We start from the raw sequence: 19,080 nt of genomic DNA on the forward strand, positions 1-19,080 counted from the left end.
AACATTTTTGGGTCGGACAGGGTATACATGAAAATTTTACAATCAAATGAAAATTTGTTTAGTAGGTAATGAAAAAAACCTTAAAAATCAAAGTCGAAAAAAGTCAAAGAAATGAAATTTCGCAGACTCGAAAATTTATTTTTTGGGTATGCGTAGTGGAACTTTTTTTCCTGAACCCAAATCCTATCGAAAAATCGATGGCGCAATATCGGTTAATAAATCGAACCAGTCTAATGGATATAATTTAGGGTTTTGTAATTTCCACAACGAAAATGCTAAAATATATCCATGGGATGCAACAATCGCCTCAAGAGGATCACAGGAAGTTGCGTCCTGCATCTTAAAGCACATTCGTGACATTACAACTCAAAAGCATGTCATAGCTTACAGTGGTGCCTGCTCAGGACAAAATCCTAACATTAACATAGCTTTAATTTGGTTAAAAATTGTTAATTGATAATAATCTTGAAACAGTTGATCATAAATTTATGGTATCTGGCCATTCTTTTTCGCCAAGTGATCGCCAAGGTTTGATAGAAACTAAATTAAAAAAATAAAAATTTAATAGAATTATTTAAAATGAAAAACCACGCATTTTTGGTAGTATAAATGAGATTTAATTTCGACAAAGCAACCAAGAGAATCAACGAATAATAGAAAAAAAACACCAATGGAGAAGCTGCGTCTTGGCTAAAAATACAATGAATCAGATTTCTAAAAAATGCTCCATATAAGATGTTTTATAAAACTTCCATGGATGACAATTCCGAATTCAAAGTTTTAAACTTCTCACCTGAAAGAGGAAGACTTGGAATGTACGAAAATATTGATTGGCTTCCATTATACACAACCACTAGACCAATATAGAAGAAAAACCTAAGGATATGATGGATACACTACCCGATATCACTCCAATTTTTCACAAACACATTATTTCCCTAAATATTAATAAACGAGCCGGACCTGTGCGCATCTTGCGGAACCAATATAAAATTCTTTTATCAAATATCTACAAAAATCAGCTGTTCTATTAATCAATTATATCTTACAGCTTACGCTGCCATCTAGCGTATGATAACAACTGCCAGTAATGCAGTGCAAATATTCACAACATTTGCAATAGTACAAATAGATTTCTTTATGTGCTCACAATCATTTATTTTTAACAAATTATTTTAATAAAATATAGCTAAACAAAAGCTCTACGACCTAACTTTCCCACAGCTCGGTAGTAGCCCGAATCTCCACCTTTACAACCAAAACTTTATTTATAGATTTGAATTCGAAATAAGTGCGAAAAAGGGACCCGTACAAAAAAACAGCAATTTGAAATAATATATAAGATTATTTGCTTAGTTATAATGAAATGAGTTTGAATAAAACGTTAATTACTAATAAAAATTTTTCCTTGATGGTGTAAGTCATTTATAAAATAATTCAGTTAAATATAATAGGTTTTCAACCATTCATTTCCTTTTAAAAATGGTTATAAATTTCTGTCGAAAAATCATATTCCATAATACAACAAGTAAGGAAGGCTAAGTTCGGGTGTAACCGAACATTACATAGTCAGTTGAGAGCTGTGGAGACAAAGTAAGGGAAAATCACCATGTTGTAAAAAGAACCTGGCGTAACCCTGGAATGTGTTTGTATGACATGTGTATCAAATGGAAGGTATTAAAGACTATTTTAAGAGGGAGTGGGCCATAGTTCTATGGATGGACGCCATTTAGGGATATCGCCATAAAGGTGGACCAGGCCTGACTCTAGAATTTGTTTGTACGATATGGGTATCAAATGAAATGTGTTAATGATAATTTTAAAAGGGAGTGGGCCTAAGTTTTATAGGTGGACGCCTTTTCGAGATATCGCCATAAAGGTGGACCAGGGGTGACTCCAGAATTTATTTTGTACGATATGGGTGTCAAATGAAAGGTATTAATGAGTATTTTAAAAGGTCGTGGGCCTAAGTTCTATAGATGGACGCCTTTTCGAGATATCGCCATAAAGATGGACCAGGGGTGACTCTAGAATTTGTTTGTATGATATGAGTATCAAATGAAAGGTGTTAATGAGTATTTTAAAAGAGCGTGGGCCTTAGTTCTATAGGTGGACGCTTTTTCGAGAAATCGCCATAAAGGTGGACCAGGGGTGACTCTAGAATGCGTTTGTACGATATGGGTATCAAATGAAAGGTGTTAATGAGAATTTTAAAAGAGCGTGGGCCTTAGTTCTATAGGTGGACGCTTTTTCGAGATATCGCCATAAAGGTGGACCAGGGGTGACTCTAGAATTTGTTTTTACGATATGGGTATCAAATGAAAGGTGTTAATGAGTATTTTAAAAGGGCGTGGGCCTTAGTTCTATAGGTGGACGCCTTTTCGGAATATCGTTATAAAAGTGGACCAGGGTTGACTCTAGAATGCGTTTGTACGATATGGGTATCAAATGAAAGGTGTTAATGAGAATTTTAAAAGAGCGTGGGCCTTAGTTCTATAGGTGGACGCTTTTTCGAGATATCGCCATAAAGGTGGACCAGGGGTGACTCTAGAATTTGTTTTTACGATATGGGTATCAAATGAGAGGTGTTAATGAGTATTTTAAAAGGGCGTGGGCCTTAGTTCTATAGGTGGACACCTTTTCGAGATATCGCCATAAAGGTGGGCCAGGGGTGACTCTAGAATTTTTTTGTACGATATGGGTATCAAATGAAAGGTGTTAATGAGTATTTTAAAAAGGAGTGGGCCTTAGTTTTATATGTGGACGCCTTTTCGAGATATCGCCATAAACGTGGACCAGGGGTGACTCTAGAATGTGTTTGACCGTATGGGTAGCAAATTAAAGGTATTAATGAGGGTTTTAAAAGGGAATGGCCCTTAGTTGTATATGTGAAGGCGTTTTCGAGATATCGACCAAAATGTGGACCAGGATGATCCAGAGCATCATCTGTCGGGTACCGCTAATTTATTTATATATGTAATACCACGAACAGTATTCCTTCCAAGATTCCAAGGGTTTTTGATTTCGCCCTGCAAAACTTTTTTATTTTCTTCTACTTAATATGGTAAGTGTCACACCCATTCTACCAAGTTTTTTTTCTAAAGTTATATTTTGCGTCAATAGACCAACACAATTACCATGTTTCATCCCTTTTTTCGTATTTGGTATATAATTATGGCATTTTTTTCGTTTTTCGTAATTTTCGATATCGAAAAAGTGTGCGTGGACATATTCGGATTTCGGCCATTTTTTACACCAATACAAAGTGAGTTCATATAAGTACGTGGACTAAGTTTAGTTAAGATATATCGATTTTTGCTCAAGTTATCGTGCTAACGGCCGAGCGGAAGTACAGACGGCCGACTGTGTATAAAAACTGGGCGTGGCTTCAACCCATTTCGCCCTTTTTCACAGAAAACAGTTACCTTCCTAGAGTCTAAGCCTCTACCAAATTTCACAAGGATTGGTAAATTTTTGTTCGACTTATGGCATTAAAAGTATCCTAGACAAATTAAATGAAAAAGTGCGGAGCCACGCCCATTTTGAATTTTCTTTTATTTTTGTATTTTGTTGCACCATATCATTACTGGAGTTGAATGTTGACATAATTTACTTATATACTGTAAAGACATTAACTTTTCTTTTAAAATTTGAATTAAAAAAAAATTTTTTTAAAAGCTGGGCGTGGTCGTTCTCCGATTTTGCTAATTTTTATTAAGCAGACATATAGTAATAAGGGTAACGTTCCTGCCAAGTTTCATCATGATATCTCCAACGACTGCCAAATTACAGCTTGCAAAACTTCTAAATTACCTTCTTTTAAAAGTGGGCGGTGCCACGCCCATTGACCAAAATTTTACTAGTTTTCTATTCTGCGTCATAAGTTCAACTCACCTACCAAGTTTCATCGCTTAATCCGTATTTCGTAATGAATTATCGCACTTTTTCGATTTTTCGAAATTTTCGATATCGAAAAAGTGGGCGTGGTTATTTTCCTATATCGTTCATTTTAAATAGCGATCTGAGATGAGTGCACAGGAACCTACATACCAAATTTCATCAAGATGCCTCAAAATTTACTCAAGGTATCGGGTTAACGGACAGGCGGACGGACGGACGGACGGACATGGCTCAATCGAATTTTTTTTCGATACTGATGATTTTGATATATGGAAGTCTATATCTATCTCGATTCCTTTATACCTGTACAACCAACCGTTATCCAATCAAAGTTAATATACTCTGTGAGCTCTGCTCAACTGAGTATAAAAATACTTTGTAATCTTTTAAAATGCAAAACTCTTAATGTTTAGAAACAAGGAAAATATGACTTATACCAATTTCAAAATCAAGGGCTCAAATATATAAATAAATTTGTGTGCGTTAATACGTTGAAAGCTGGAAAACGGCTATACCGATTTTAAATAATTTTTTCTTTGTTATTTTCGATCTAATTCAGCGATCATTTAATACTCAAAAACGGTTAGACCGGTTTCAATAATTTCAATAATTTCTTTCCCTTATTCAATCGGACTAAAATCCTCAACTTATAGATATTTTAGCTAATATAACTAATTTTGCTGTTATTATTCCTGCTACTTTGGCTGTTTTTATACCTGCTGTTACACCCCTTTCGTTTTTCTTCGTACCAAAAAACAAACGCAGTTCTTGTTATTGCGGGAACCATACCGATACATCTTCTCGCTGAGGAGAGGAAATCAATTTATCACATCCGGGGAGAAGTACGCAGAGGTGTTAATGCCGTGCAGGCGCGAAAAGATTCTGTCCGACACTGGCAACAGCAATGGAGCTATAGTGCTTCAGGCAAGTAGACCAGGGGCCTGATTTCCGAGCTGGTGTCAGCCCCAGCGGGTTAGTGGCTTAGAATATAGCAGTAGTAGGTATGCCTGTCGTAAGAGTCGACTAAAATACCAAATCTATTCAAGCGGTTGGTTAGCGCAACCCCTTTCAAGGGGTTGCCAGCGCAATATATAGCTTCTCCAAGCCAATTGTCAACCTCACGTACCCGTAGCGAATCCTGTTTCTTGCATCCGTCAAAGGAACATCACCATCGATAACCCTACCCAAGGCCTTCGGGAAGTGTCCTTATCGCTACACCAACAACCACGTAAGCTTTGAAAATTTTGTGAGACCGGCTAAGTACTTTAAACGTCCATATCAGACATCCATTTTTATACCCAGCTGTACTTGTATACAGGGTATTATAACTTTGATTTGATAACGGTTGGTTGTACAGGTATAAAGGAGTCCAGATAGATATAGACTTCCATATATCAAAATCATCAGTATCGAAAAAAAAATTGATTGAACCATGTCCTTCCGTCCGTGAGTCTGTCCGTTAACACGATAACTTGCGTAAATATTGAGATATCTTCACCTAATTTGGTACACGAGGTTATCTGGACCCAGAATAGATTAGCATTGAAAATTAGCGAAATCCGATGATAACCACGCCCACTTTTTATATATATAACATTTTAGAAAACAAAAAAAACTTGATTTAGTCAAATAATACACCTAGAATATTGAAATTTGACGTGTGGACTGATATTGAGACTCTTGATAAAAATTTTGAAAAAATGTCTTAAAATGGGTGTGGCACCGGCCACTTGTGATAAAATCATTTTACAAATATTATTAATCATAAATCAGAAATCGTTAAATCTATCATCTATGGTAACAAAATTCGGCAGGTAGGTTGCCTTTACTATAAAGAATGCTTTGAAGTAAAATTAACGAAATCGGTTAAGAACCACGCCCACTTTTATATAAAAGATTTTTCAAAGGTATATTTGACCTCTAGGCCAATGTATACATATGTTTATTTAAAGTCAGCAAATGTGTTTAAACAATATATATATATTTGTCGAATTGTTTCTCTTGTCAATATTTCGACTTCAATCTGAAGTCATCTTCAGGACTGAAAAAACGAAAAACATTTATTGAGACATAGGTACATACATACATAATTATACAATTATCGCAAGTGCCAACTTACACTTATTATGACTGCACCTGGTCGACTAACTTTATATTTTATATCTTAACAAACAAGGGTAAAAGAAGTACATTAAAAAATGTAAACAATAAAATACAGTAATTGTAAACTAATTTTTATACAAACAACAATACACTAAATCTCCAACAGTAAGCGACGCTCAAATCAGCAGCAGATGAACAGTTGTGCAAACGAAGTCACACTCTCATTATAAGCGTTTTTTGTTGTTGTTGATAAGTTTTCTATAGGCGTAGGCGCAATGGTCTGTGTCTGATTTGAAATTTAAGCTAACTTTATGATCGGGCGTAATCGCATCGCGCGATGCGACAAGAATCGCTGTTAGCGATAAATTATATTAGTGCATATGGAGATGTTTATGACAAAGCGATTTAGCGTAAAGCAAATTGAGCGATTGCAAGCGACAAAAGCGACGAAAATTTGCAACCAAAATATTTTGATTCAGTTGAGCGAAATTAGCGAAAAAGTATGGATGCTTTTATTGAAAAGGTACGTGACAAGCAGTGTTTGTGGAATTTGCGTCATGCAGATTACCACAATCGCGATTGGATGCACTTGATATTTTTATACTCAGTTGAGCAGAGCTCACAGAGTATACTAACTTTGATTGGATAACGGTTGGTTGTACAGGTATAAAGGAATCGAGATAGATATAGACTTCCATATATCAAAATCATCAGGATCAAAAAAAAAATTTGATTGAGCCATGTCCGTCCGTCCGTCCGTCCGTTAATACGATAACTTGAGTAAATTTTGAGGTATCTTGATGAAGTTTGGTATGTAGGTTTCTGAGCACTCATCTCAGATCGCTTTTTGAAATGAACGATATCGGACTATAACCACGCCCACTTTTTCGATATCGAAAATTTCGAAAACCCGAAAAAGTGCGATAATTCATTACAAATACGGATACAGCGATGAAGCTTGGTAGGTGAGTTGAACTCATGACGCACAATAGAAAATTGGTACAATTTTGGACAATGGGCGTGGCACCGCCCACTTTTAAAAGAAGGTACTTTAAAACTTTTGAAAGATGGCATTCGTTGAAGATATCATGATGAAATTTGGCAGAAACGTTACTCCTATTACTGTATGTATGCTTAATAAAAATTAGCAAAATCGGAGAACGACCACGCCCACTTAAAAAAAAAAAACATTCAACTCCAATAATAATATGGTGCAACAAGATACAAAAATAAAAGAAAATTTCAAAATGGCCGTGGCTCCGCCCTTTTTCATTTAATTTGTCTAGGATACTCTTAATGCCATAAGTCGAACAAAAATTTACCAATCCTTGTGAAATTTGGTAGGGGTTTAGATTCTAGGACGATAACTTATTTCTGTGAAAAAGGGCGAAATGGGTTGAAGCCACGCCCAGTTTTTGTACACAGTCGACCGTCTGTCCTTCCGCTCGGCCGTTAGCACGATAACTTGAGCAAAAAAATTACTAAACTCAGTTCACGTACTTATGTGAACTCACCTTGTAATGGTATAAAAAATGGCCGAAATCGCACTATGACCACGCCCACTTTTTCGATATCGAAAATTACGAAAAATGAAAAAACGTCATAATTCTATACCAAGTACGAAAAAAGGGATGAAACATGGGAATTGGATTGGTTTATTGACGCAAAATATAACCTTAGAAAAAAATTTTGTAAAATGGATGTGACACCTACCATATTAAGAAGAAAATGAAAAAGTTCTGCAGGGCGAAATAAAAAACCCTTGAAATCTTGGCAGGGATACTGTTCGTGGTATTACATATATAAATAAATTAGCGGTATCCAACAGATAATGTTCTTGGCCACCCTGGTCCACATTTTGTTCGATATCTGGAAAACGCCTTCACATATACAGCTACCATCTTGCGAGATAGTCAGATATACAAGCTACAAAAGCAACAGAACCGCGCTATGAGATTCATTCTCAAAAAACGGTATGACACACCTATCAGAGACATTCTATGCTCTCTTAATTGGCTTAGCATTAGACAGCAACTTTTTTATTATACCATAAAATTTATTAAAAACATAATAGAAGGAACTTTGCCTGCGTATTTGAGGACTAATATAAAATATGTAAAAGATATGCACTCTGTAAATACTCGTAATAAAAATGATTTTAATCTGCCGGCTTATAAAACTGAAGCAGACAAATGTAATCTGTATTATAAAGGTCTTAAATCCTATAATGAACTACTGAATGATATTAAATCATGTCATTCCAATAAATTTAAACAAAAATTGTACAATTATTGCAGAACACTACCAATTTAGTGCTGGACAGGCGGACTTCCATAGCATCGATAGAAGTGCAGCGAAACTATACTGCTATGTAGCGCCAAGACTTCCAAGCTCTTGTACGCATACAAAAAAGGTTGCCGAAGCACATACTGAAGCGCATCACTCGATTAACTCAGTGCATCGCCGTGCAGATGTTGCCTTCGCGCTCTACTAACATGCGTAAAATGCCTACATACTACTCAAGCTCAACGCTTTGTTCGCATGATCTGGAAGTCTCCCATCCATAGTACTCCAAGGTAGGACATAGATGTATCTATTCTAGATTGCATAGTCCAGAAAACAATTATAAACATGTAAAATAGATTTAAGTCAGGCTTAGGAAAGCCGTAATAAATAAATACATTACATTATACATTACCACCACTACCTTTTAAAACTCTCATTAATACCTTTAATTTGATACACATATCGTACAAACAAATTCTAGAGTCAGCCCTGGTCCACCTTTATGGCGATATCCCTAAGTGGCGTCCACCTATAGAACTATGGCCCACTCCCTCATAAAATACCCTTTAATACCGTTCATTTGATACACATGTCATACAAACATATTCCAGGGTTACCCTCGGTTCATTTTCCTACATGGTTATTTCCCTTATGTTGTCACCATAGCTCTCAACTGAGTATATAAAGTTCGGTTACATCCGAACTTAACCTAACTTACTTGTTTTTTCTTATGTATACTTTTTAAATATTTTTTTCGTAACAAATAGCTATTTCCTAATAATAAAATTTTATGAGTAAATGTACGCATGTTGTTTTCTCTACACTGCCACAACGTGAATAAAAAGATGTTGAGTTATATTGTTGAAAATTCCATCGCTTACGATTTCGCTCTACTATAAACACTCAATCGCCAGCGATAACACTAGCGAAAATGTAACAAGCGATGGAGCGTTTCTCGTCGCATCGCGGGATGCGATTACGATCGATCATAAACTTACCCTTATGCGTTTGTCACTTGGTGTATTTATCATGTGTAACATTTCAAGTATTATTGCTGTTTCTCTCAAGCTGCATTATTGTTACATTTTCCAAGTCGGTAGAGTCCAGTGGTTCTGCAGTGCTGAGTTAAAGCTGTCTTATTGTCATTAAGGTTGTCACGATTTTTATAATCAGCGTGCTTTGCACACAGAGTATATTAACTTTGATTGGATAACGGTTAGTTGTACAGGTATAAAGGAATCGAGATAGATATAGACTTCCATATTTTAAAATCATCAGTATCGAAAAAAAATTTGATTGAGCATTGGCATTGACAATTGGCGCCGGTTGGCGGAGCGAAGGAGCGACTGGCGCGCCTTGTTGAACGGCCATAACCGTTTAGACGGTTAAGCGCCAATTAAGTAAGTAAGTAAGAATAGATTGGTGTTGAAAATGAGCGAAATCGGATGATAACCACGCCCACTTTTTATATATATAAAATTTTGGAAAACACAAAAAACCTGATAATTTAGTAAATAATACACCTAGAATGTTGAAATTTGACGTGTGGACTGTTATTGGGACTCTTGATAAAAAATTTTTAAATGGGCGTGGCATCGCCCACTTATAATAAAATCAATTTTACAAATATTATTAATCATAAATCAAAAATCGTTAAATCTATCGTAACAAAATTCGGCGAAGAGGTTGCCTTTACTATAAGGAATGATTTGAAGAAAAATTAACAAAATCGGTTAGGGACCACGCCCACTTTTATATAAAAGATTTTAAAAAGGGTCGTGGACAAATAAAATAAGCTATATCTTTGCAAAAAAGAGCTTTATATCAATGGTATTTCATTTCCCAAGTGGATTTATAATAATAAATAGGAAAAACTTCAAATTTAAGAAAATGGGCGTAGCACCGCCCCTTTTATGACTAAGCAATTTTCTATGTTTCGGGAGCCATAACTCGAAGAAAAATTAACGGATCGTAATAAAATGTGGTATACAAATTTTCCCTATAGCAGGAGATATTTCTAGGAAAAATCGACGAGATCGGTTAAAGACCACTCTCACTTTTATATAAAAGATTTTTGAAGGTGTGGCTGACGAAAATAATAAGCTATATCTTACCGAAAAAGAGCTTTGTGCCAATAGAATTTTACTTTCTAAATTGAATTATAACATTAAATTGGAAAACACTAAAATTTTTGAAAAAGGGTGTGGCACCGTCCCTTTTATGACTAAGCAATTTCCTATGTTTCGGGAGCCATAACTCGAATAAAAATTTGTTCATAATAGAACCACATGTATATGTATTATTGCACAGCCTTGTAACACTATTAAGCACACAAAAGAAACAACAACAGCATTTCAAGTGTACAGCTGGGTATGTAATGTTCGGTTTCACCCGAACTTAGACTTCCTTACTTGTTATTTATAAATTAAATGCGGGGAAAAAAATTACATACCGTAGTCTCTTGACATCGGAGCCAACACATAAATAACCATAGTAACTCAAATTCTTCAAACTGCAATAAAAAATATCGAATTGTCCGCACAAAATTTTAATTATCGAAGCAAAAATACCGGAGGCAATGGCGAAAACAGCACTCATTATCATTTGAGCCAACATCTGGTGCACATACAACGCTTCATATACATAAGGTTGCTGAAAATACACAAAGATTTTTATCAGCAACAGATTTTGAATTTTCGTAAATAAATATTTCTCTATACTAACCAATGGATCAAAGGGATACCAAGCCTTGAAAGGCAAAAGACGTTCACCCATCATGAGCGGTGTTGCACCATAAGCAGTCACACCAAAAAATGCAGCAGCTGTCCACACAATTAGAAAACGTTTACCGTATGCGTAAGAGCGATGCCAACTAACAAAAGTCAACCCTGGCAATGAGTGATGCCAATAATTTTCATTCATAAATTTGAAAAATTTTAATACACGGCGACGTTTTATATGCCAATAGATTGATGAAGAAATGGCACACCAATAAATTATGACCAAAGTAAGTGTGTCTGTGATTTCCTCAAATGTTGCATCGGGTGACAAACCGCACAAGGTAACCAATGAAACAATGCCAACACAAAATATTTGACCGAAGGTGAAAATCATATAAATGTAGCTCAACAAATGATTAAATGCGTTTAGTGGAGGTGGCAGCTTTAAATTAATGGGCAGTTGGCTTTTAGTATGGCGATATGGACACTAAATAAATTAGCGATATGTGGTGGATCTGTCTTTGTGTAATATATTAATGTGCGTCTAATTTCGTTGATAGCCATTGTAAAATTCTTTTTTTCGGCTGAAGTGTAATTTAAGGCGCTGCTTAAAAGTGTTGTTGAGACTTTGACGATGCCAATTGCACACACAATTTATTTAAGTGAAGAAGCACATTCGAATGAGCATTCAATTTGTATTTTGCTTGGGTAAATTTGTTTTTTTATTGTAACGAATTTACTGCAAATCCTCTTATTTGCAACCTTCTGCTAAGTTCGAATCACTAAACTGTTGAACAAATAACACCACTAGTTAGTAATGCGAAATGGTTTTTATTAAAGTACTTCACAGCAAATAACTCTACTATTGCTCGACAGTTTTTAATAAAAACTGACTCTCGCGTCTCTACTGTTGGTGCTTTTATACTCTGTGATTTCCTCGTTGCATCTTCTAGGCGATTCTAGAATTTACTTAGTTACTGCCATATAATTATAACTATAGATGCATGTGTATAGCTTCTCATATGCGCGTGTATTTGTGAGCGACACTTCCACAATTACAATTGCATTCTTTTGGGAGCATCTCAGAAAAGATATTTGCATGTGTTTTTGCATCTCTTCTCCGCTGCGTGTACGTACATATGTGTAGACATAATTATTGATTCGTTTATGAAGATACATAATGATTGATTTATGGGTGTGCATACAAGTCACTTTTAGTATCGGCTTAGAGATGACAGTACCCCTTAGTGTTGCTAATATTCGTAACACTGCCCTCCACCTAAGTCTGATCGTCCCGATCAGACAAATCTCTCGATCTAAATGCTGCCAGCCTTTCCAAATGAACCACTTTCATTTTGGTTCGTGGTTTGTCAACGGTTTGTATGCGGTACACTACATGGTTGATCCGTTTTACAAGGGACAAACCCTTTTTTTCGTTGTGAATTGTATAAGAGCACCAAATCTCCTTCCTGAAACCCTTCCGAATTAATTGCTTTATAGTACCTCGCTTTCATCTTGTCACTCATAATCTTTGATCGTTTCCTTACAAGATCGTGTAACACGCTCAGCTCTTCTTCCAAGACACCAGTGGATTTATTGACATTTCTCTCTGCATCGGCATCTATCCGAAACTTCAAATCAGCTGGCAGTCCAAGATCATTGCCAAAAATTATCTTTGCGGGAGTTTGGGCCTTTGTCTCATGCACTGCCGATCGGTAAGCCATCAAGAATAATGATATATGTGTATCCCACTCCTTACGGTACTTGTCTACTACTTTCCTTAAATGCTCCTCCAATGTTCTATTGAATCGTTCCACCATACCATCAGACTGAGGATGTAATGCAGTTGTCCGTGTTTTTCGAATTCCCAATGATTTACACATTTCCCGGAACACAGCTGATTCGAAATTCCTGCCTTTGTCAGAATGTAACTCCATTGGTACACCATACCTTGCAACCCAACTGTTTATAAACACTTCTTCTACTGTGTCCGCTTCTTGATTTGGGTTTGGGTATACCTCTGGCCATTTGCTGAAATAATCCATAACCACCAGTACATATTTTTTTCCGCAGTTGCTAGTAGGAAATGGACCTGCGACTTTCATAGCCATCCTTTCAAATAGCGCACGTGAGTTATATTGCTTCATCTGGACATGACTTCGGGTTCTGGGCCCTTTCGCTCTGCTGCAAACCTCGCAGTTCGCAATCCACTCAGTGACCGACGGACGGCAACCAACCCAATAGAATCTCTGTTTAATCTTCTCGACCGTCTTCGTGGTTCCAAGATGACCTCCGCTTGGACTATTATGCAGCTCGCTGAGCACGTCAGGAATCCTCTTTCTGGGAACAACTATCAGCTTCTTCTTGCATTGACCATCCTCACTCTCCCATACTCGATGTAAGCAACCGGATATGAATTCTAAACTGTTCTACTGTGCCCAATATGACTTCGCAATGGGACTCTCTGCTGACATCTCTTCTCTGTTTGGTCTTTTGTTCCGTTCGAGCCCTTGCATAACATGTGACAGAACTGTATCTTCTAGCTGACACTTTCTTAGTTGTTCCATCTATAATGTCTTCTTTAGCCTCGGCCTTTGAACAGTGCTTACATTCCAAACTACATGGTCTTCGTGGCATTGCATCGGCATTCCCATGGGTACCACCTTTCCGATGCTCAATGGAAAAGTCATAGCTTTGTAGCCGCCCGATCCACCATGCCATTTCAACGCTGCGTGATCTGTCCTGACGCGGAATCGCTGGCCTTAGAGGTATTTGTGAAAATGTTTAATGCACTCTACCAATGCCAACAGCTCCCTCCGTGTAACGCAATAGTTCCTCTCTAGTTTTCCAATCGAACGGCTGTAGTATGCAACTACCTTCTCCTGTCCATCGACCAGTTTTGATAAAACGCCTCCTATAGCATACCCACACGCATCTGTATCTAGAATAAAGGTTGCTCCTGGAATCGGATATGCCAACATTAGGGCAGTGCGCAAAGGCTCTTTCAATGTTGGGAAAGCCATCTCTTGCTCCTTCTTCCATTCAAAAGCTTTATTTTTTCTTGTAAGCTCATGGAGGCTATGGGCTACGCTGGAAAAATTTGGTACAAATCGGCGGTAATATGTGCACAGCGCAAGGAAACTTCTTAATTCATGCAAGTTCTGTAGTTTTGGCCAATCCTTTACTGCCTCTATCTTTTCCTTCGCTGTACGGATACCTTCTGTCGTTACCTTGTGACCCAAATAATTTACTTCCTTTTTAAACAGCGCACACTTTTTGGGACTTAGTTTCAGACCAGCTCCAGTTATTATCAGGAAAACTTCCTCCAAGTTTTTAAGATGTTCATCGAAGTTCTTGCCCAATGCAATGATGTCGTCCAGGTATACCAAGCATGTTTTCCAATGCAGTCCTTTCAATACCTGATCCATTAGTCTCTCAAAAGTAGCTGGTGCATTACAAAGTCCAAAAGGCATTACTGTAAATTGCCAAAGACCATCTCCGACGCTAAAGGCTGTTTTTCTTTGTCTTCCTCCTTCCCTCCACTTGCCAGTTGCACTTTTCAAGTCCAGTGTGGAAAACCATTTCGTACCAGAGAGCGAGTCCAGAGTGTCGTCAATTCTTGGCAATGGGTAGCTATCCTTTTTCGAGACGTCATTCAACTTGCGGTAGTCCACGCAAAACCTCATTTTCCCATCCTTCTTCTTCACAAGTACCACAGGTTAGCTCCGTGGACTAGCTGATGGTTCGATGACGCCGCTGCCGCTCATTTCTTGTATGATTTGACTCACAACTTCCCGCTTCGCCAGTATAACACTACGTGGAGCTTGACGGATCGGCCTCGCATCTCCAGTGTCAATTTTATGTTTCACAACGTTGGTGCGGCCTGGTTTGGAGCCATCTTGGTCAAATATGTTCCCGTACTTTAGGAGCAGTTGCTTTTCCTTACTCTGATAGTCTTCCTCTAGTCCCTCTGTCCATGCCATGATGTCATCTGAAAGATCAATATTGCTAGTTGAAACCTCTTCCTGGAGCTGTTCACAATTGATTATTACTTCAGCCTCTTGGCATCTTCCCAAAATAGCTCCTCTGATCAGTTTGAGTGGTGATTTGAACTCATTGAGTACTCTTACCGGGATAGGTCCATCCTTTCTTGTTATAGCCATGATTTTTTCTACAAGTATGTTCGGTGTTAATTTTTTTGCTGCCTCGACAACTCACAATTTGTTTGTCCCACAATCTCCATCAACCTTTGCCCAGATGACTGCTTCGGATTTTGGTGGTATTTGCTGCCTCTCTTCCACCAGCACTCGCTTACTGCTGTAGCCTCTCTCGTAGCCGAAATTAAGTGGCACATCCATGTTCTTATATCGCATCGTCTTGCTTTGCATATCGATCTTGATGCCTTGGTCGATTAAGAAATCCACTCCAATTATGATTTCATCAAAAATCTCTGCCACTATAAATTGTGTTCCCAATCGCGACTTCACATGCTACTTCACCTGGAACCGTGGTGTCTTCTCCAGCGGCTGAACGCAATCTTGCTCCATGCAATGGTCTTATCTTCTTGTTGACTAAATCCGCTCGAATGATGGAATGAGATGCACCCGTATCTACAGTCAGTAAACGTTCCTTTCCATCCACATGTCCTCCAACAGTAAGATTGTTTGACCTTCTTCGAATTTGCGAGATAAAGATTATGGGGCATTTAATTGAGGGAGCCAGCTGTCGCCTTTGCGCCTGACTCGCTTTAGTTTAACGATTGAGTGGACTTGGAGATTTGAAATTTTTTCACTATCAAATCTTGTTTTTATTTTCCATGATGTGTTAAATAAATGTATACAGAATATAAAATGACATGACAAATCGAGGATTTTCAAAATTATACAAAATTAAATAACTTACTAATAAAGTACAAGCAATATTTTCTGAAGTGAAGTTCTTCTTTTATTCAGCACACTCGATATAATGATATAACAACCATATAAAAATAGTCATAAAAACCTTTCTTTCAAACCGACTTATTGCTGGTTCAATCTTCTATCGACCAATGAAAGATTCGAGTCGTCGGGGCTTCGATTTACAGAAAAGATCGATTATTTCTTCAATGTCCGTTTCTATTTCTTTGTGGACGTTCCCTGGTACCAGACCAGTCAGTCGAGTTTCAGACATGTTGACTCTCAAATAAGTCTTCATGCGCTTTAGAACAGAAAAAGAACGCTCTGCGGTGGCTGATGTCACGGGGATAGTCGGAAATATTTGCAACAGTGTCGTCACGTTTGGAAAAAATGAAGAAGAGTGTGCTGATTTAATGATTTTCAGGGCATCAGTAGCTGTTTGAGTACTCTTGAATGGATCACTTTTGCAATGATTATGCCACAATAAAATCTCATTTTTCAGCACTGTCGCATTGTGACTGGGTAAATCTTCTTTATAAACTTTAGCAGCAAGTACAATTTTTCAATCGTTACTCCTGCAGAGTATGCTGGAATCAGTCCATCCAGAGGCAGTATCTTCAAAAATTTACCTTTGAACCTTGACGTCAATGAAGAAATCATATAGTCCAGGAAAGGGTAGTAAATTGTAGCTCTGTAAGTACATTGTCAACGAATCATTCACCCCTATTAAAAACGTTAATAAACGCATTTAATCAACAAGAAATCACCGGAAAAATTCGAGAGGAGCCTTACTCTTAGTGGGAACATTGGAGCGGTGCTTTTGTTGGCCACAAATGCGGGGAATTTCAAGTTTGATTCCCAATTTACATGCTTTTCCTCGGCTCTCTTGAAGACTTCATAGAATGATGTTTCGTCTTCACGCGTCTTAACAAAAATCATGATTATATGATCAATATGAGCACAGACCGATTTCAGTTGGAATTCAGGTTGTTGAAGTGTTCTACTGAGAGTCACAATCGGCGAATTCACATCGTTGAATGTTTGGAGAGTGATCAGAAATTCGGATTTCTCAATAGCACTGAGAAGGTGCGACGCTTTTGAAGACGTTTCAAGATCCTCATCAAACTTCAAGTTACCTAACACTTCAGCAATATGTGGGAGAAATTCACTAACGGTTTCCACACTATCGTGTTTTTCAACCCATCGAGTGAGGCAAAGTGTTCTGAGGGGAGTTTTCTGTGATTCGGGTGATCTTTCTTTGATTTCATCCTCAAGTGCTTGCGTTGTTTTGTGTGATGATGTGAAAAAATGTATTACTGCAGAAACGGTTCCAAGCATATTTCGAATTTCGGGAACTTTACACGCCTTGCATATAGCAGCAGTGAGTGTAAAATGAAAGTGGTTGCTCTTTCAAAATCAATGCGCTAACTCCATTTTCTTTTCCAGAGAAATTCGGTCCCCCGTCGTAGCCTTGTCCTCGAAGATTGATTAGATCCAATCCTAGGACGTTCAATTCTTCAAATATTCGTGCTTCACGTCTTGTCCAGTAGTCAATATCAACAATATAAATCCTAGAAAGTCCTCGCGTAGGACAAGGTCCTCCACATCGACATACCGGATGCATAAGGTTAGATGAACTTTATGACTTGCGTCTATTGTTGCATCAGCTATGAAAGCGGAAAATTTGGCCTTTTTTATTCTCTCCACAAGTTTAGTTCGAACGGAGAACACATGATACAGCTCTGGGCGGCTTTAGCCCCATAGCCCCCCCCCCCCCCTAGATCCACCACTGCTTTCGACATCTGACGCAAACTCCTGCAAAGTCTCATTACCTTTTTGGTAGTGGTTTTGCAACTCTATTTGGTGTATCTGCTTCCTGTTTTCGTTTCCGTATCGCCTCTCTAGAGCGCTCATCAATATTCCGTAGTTGTTCCGCTCTCCCTCGGGAATAGTCTGTAGGATTTCAGCAGCAGATCCTTTCAATGCCACGAATAGTACAGCAACTTTATCTTTAGCACTCCAGTTGTTCACTGCTGCGGTCTTCTCTATCTGAATCTTAAACACCTGGAAAGGATCAGATCCGTCAAAAGATGGCTTGCTGAAATAGCTGGCCGATTTAGTTGCAACTCCTGTATACGACCTCTAAAAGCATCCACCTCGGCATCGATTTTTTCCTCAAACTGCGTTATTTTCTTGTCCATGCGCGCTTCGTTTTGATGATATACGCGCTCCTTGCGCTTCGAGTTGTTCTGTTATGCGTGTCTCTTGTTCTTTCCGTTGTGTTTCCATCTTTGATGTAATCTGTGTCGACATTTCTGAAATACGCGTCTCTTGTGCTTCAATCTTCGATGTTATGAGTGTCTCCTGCGATTCCAGTTGAGATGTCATATATGTTTTCTGTTCTTCCAGTTGAGTCTCCATCTTGGATGTTATGCGGGTCTCCTGTGATTCCAAATGAGATGACATTTGTGACGACATTTCTGAAATGCGTGCCTCCTGTGCTTCCATCTTGGATGTTAAACGTGTCTCCTGCGATTCCAGCTGAGATGCCACTGTCGATGTTTGAGCAGTTATTGTAGCCAATATCATGTTCAAGTCTGTGCTTGTAACTGCCTGCGATGTTTCGTTTTTCTCTTCAATTTTTGTTGTTGTCTCGTCAAAATCAAGATGAAAGTTAGCATCGGCTTAGAGATCACAGTACCCCTTAGTGTTGCTAATATTCGTAACAGTAATAAGTGTTTAATCTAATCTAATATATATTATAAATGGGAAAGTTTGGATGTTTGGATGTTTGGATGTTTGGATGTTTGTCCAGACGTTTGTCTTTGTGACTCAATCACGCAAGAACGGCTGGACCGATTTGGATGAAATTTTGCACACATATAGCCAATAGTCTAGAAGGATCTACTAGCTATACATTTTTCAAAAGGGGCGTGGTCTCCGCCCCCTAGGAACAGTTATAATTTAATTATTATATTTTTTGTCTTTGCGACTGAATCACGCCAGAATGGCATCACGGATTTTGATGAAATTTTGACAGAGATAATAAGCTACTGCCGAAATTTTTTTCGAACATGGAAAGGGGGTCCCACGACCCCTTCGAATAATTACTTTTTAACAATTTTTACACATTATAACTTTACGTATACTGACCTTCACCAATATTACAAACTCAA

This window comes from Eurosta solidaginis, chromosome 1 (genome assembly GCF_040869045.1).
Source record: "Eurosta solidaginis isolate ZX-2024a chromosome 1, ASM4086904v1, whole genome shotgun sequence".
NCBI classification, from domain to species: domain Eukaryota; kingdom Metazoa; phylum Arthropoda; class Insecta; order Diptera; family Tephritidae; genus Eurosta; species Eurosta solidaginis.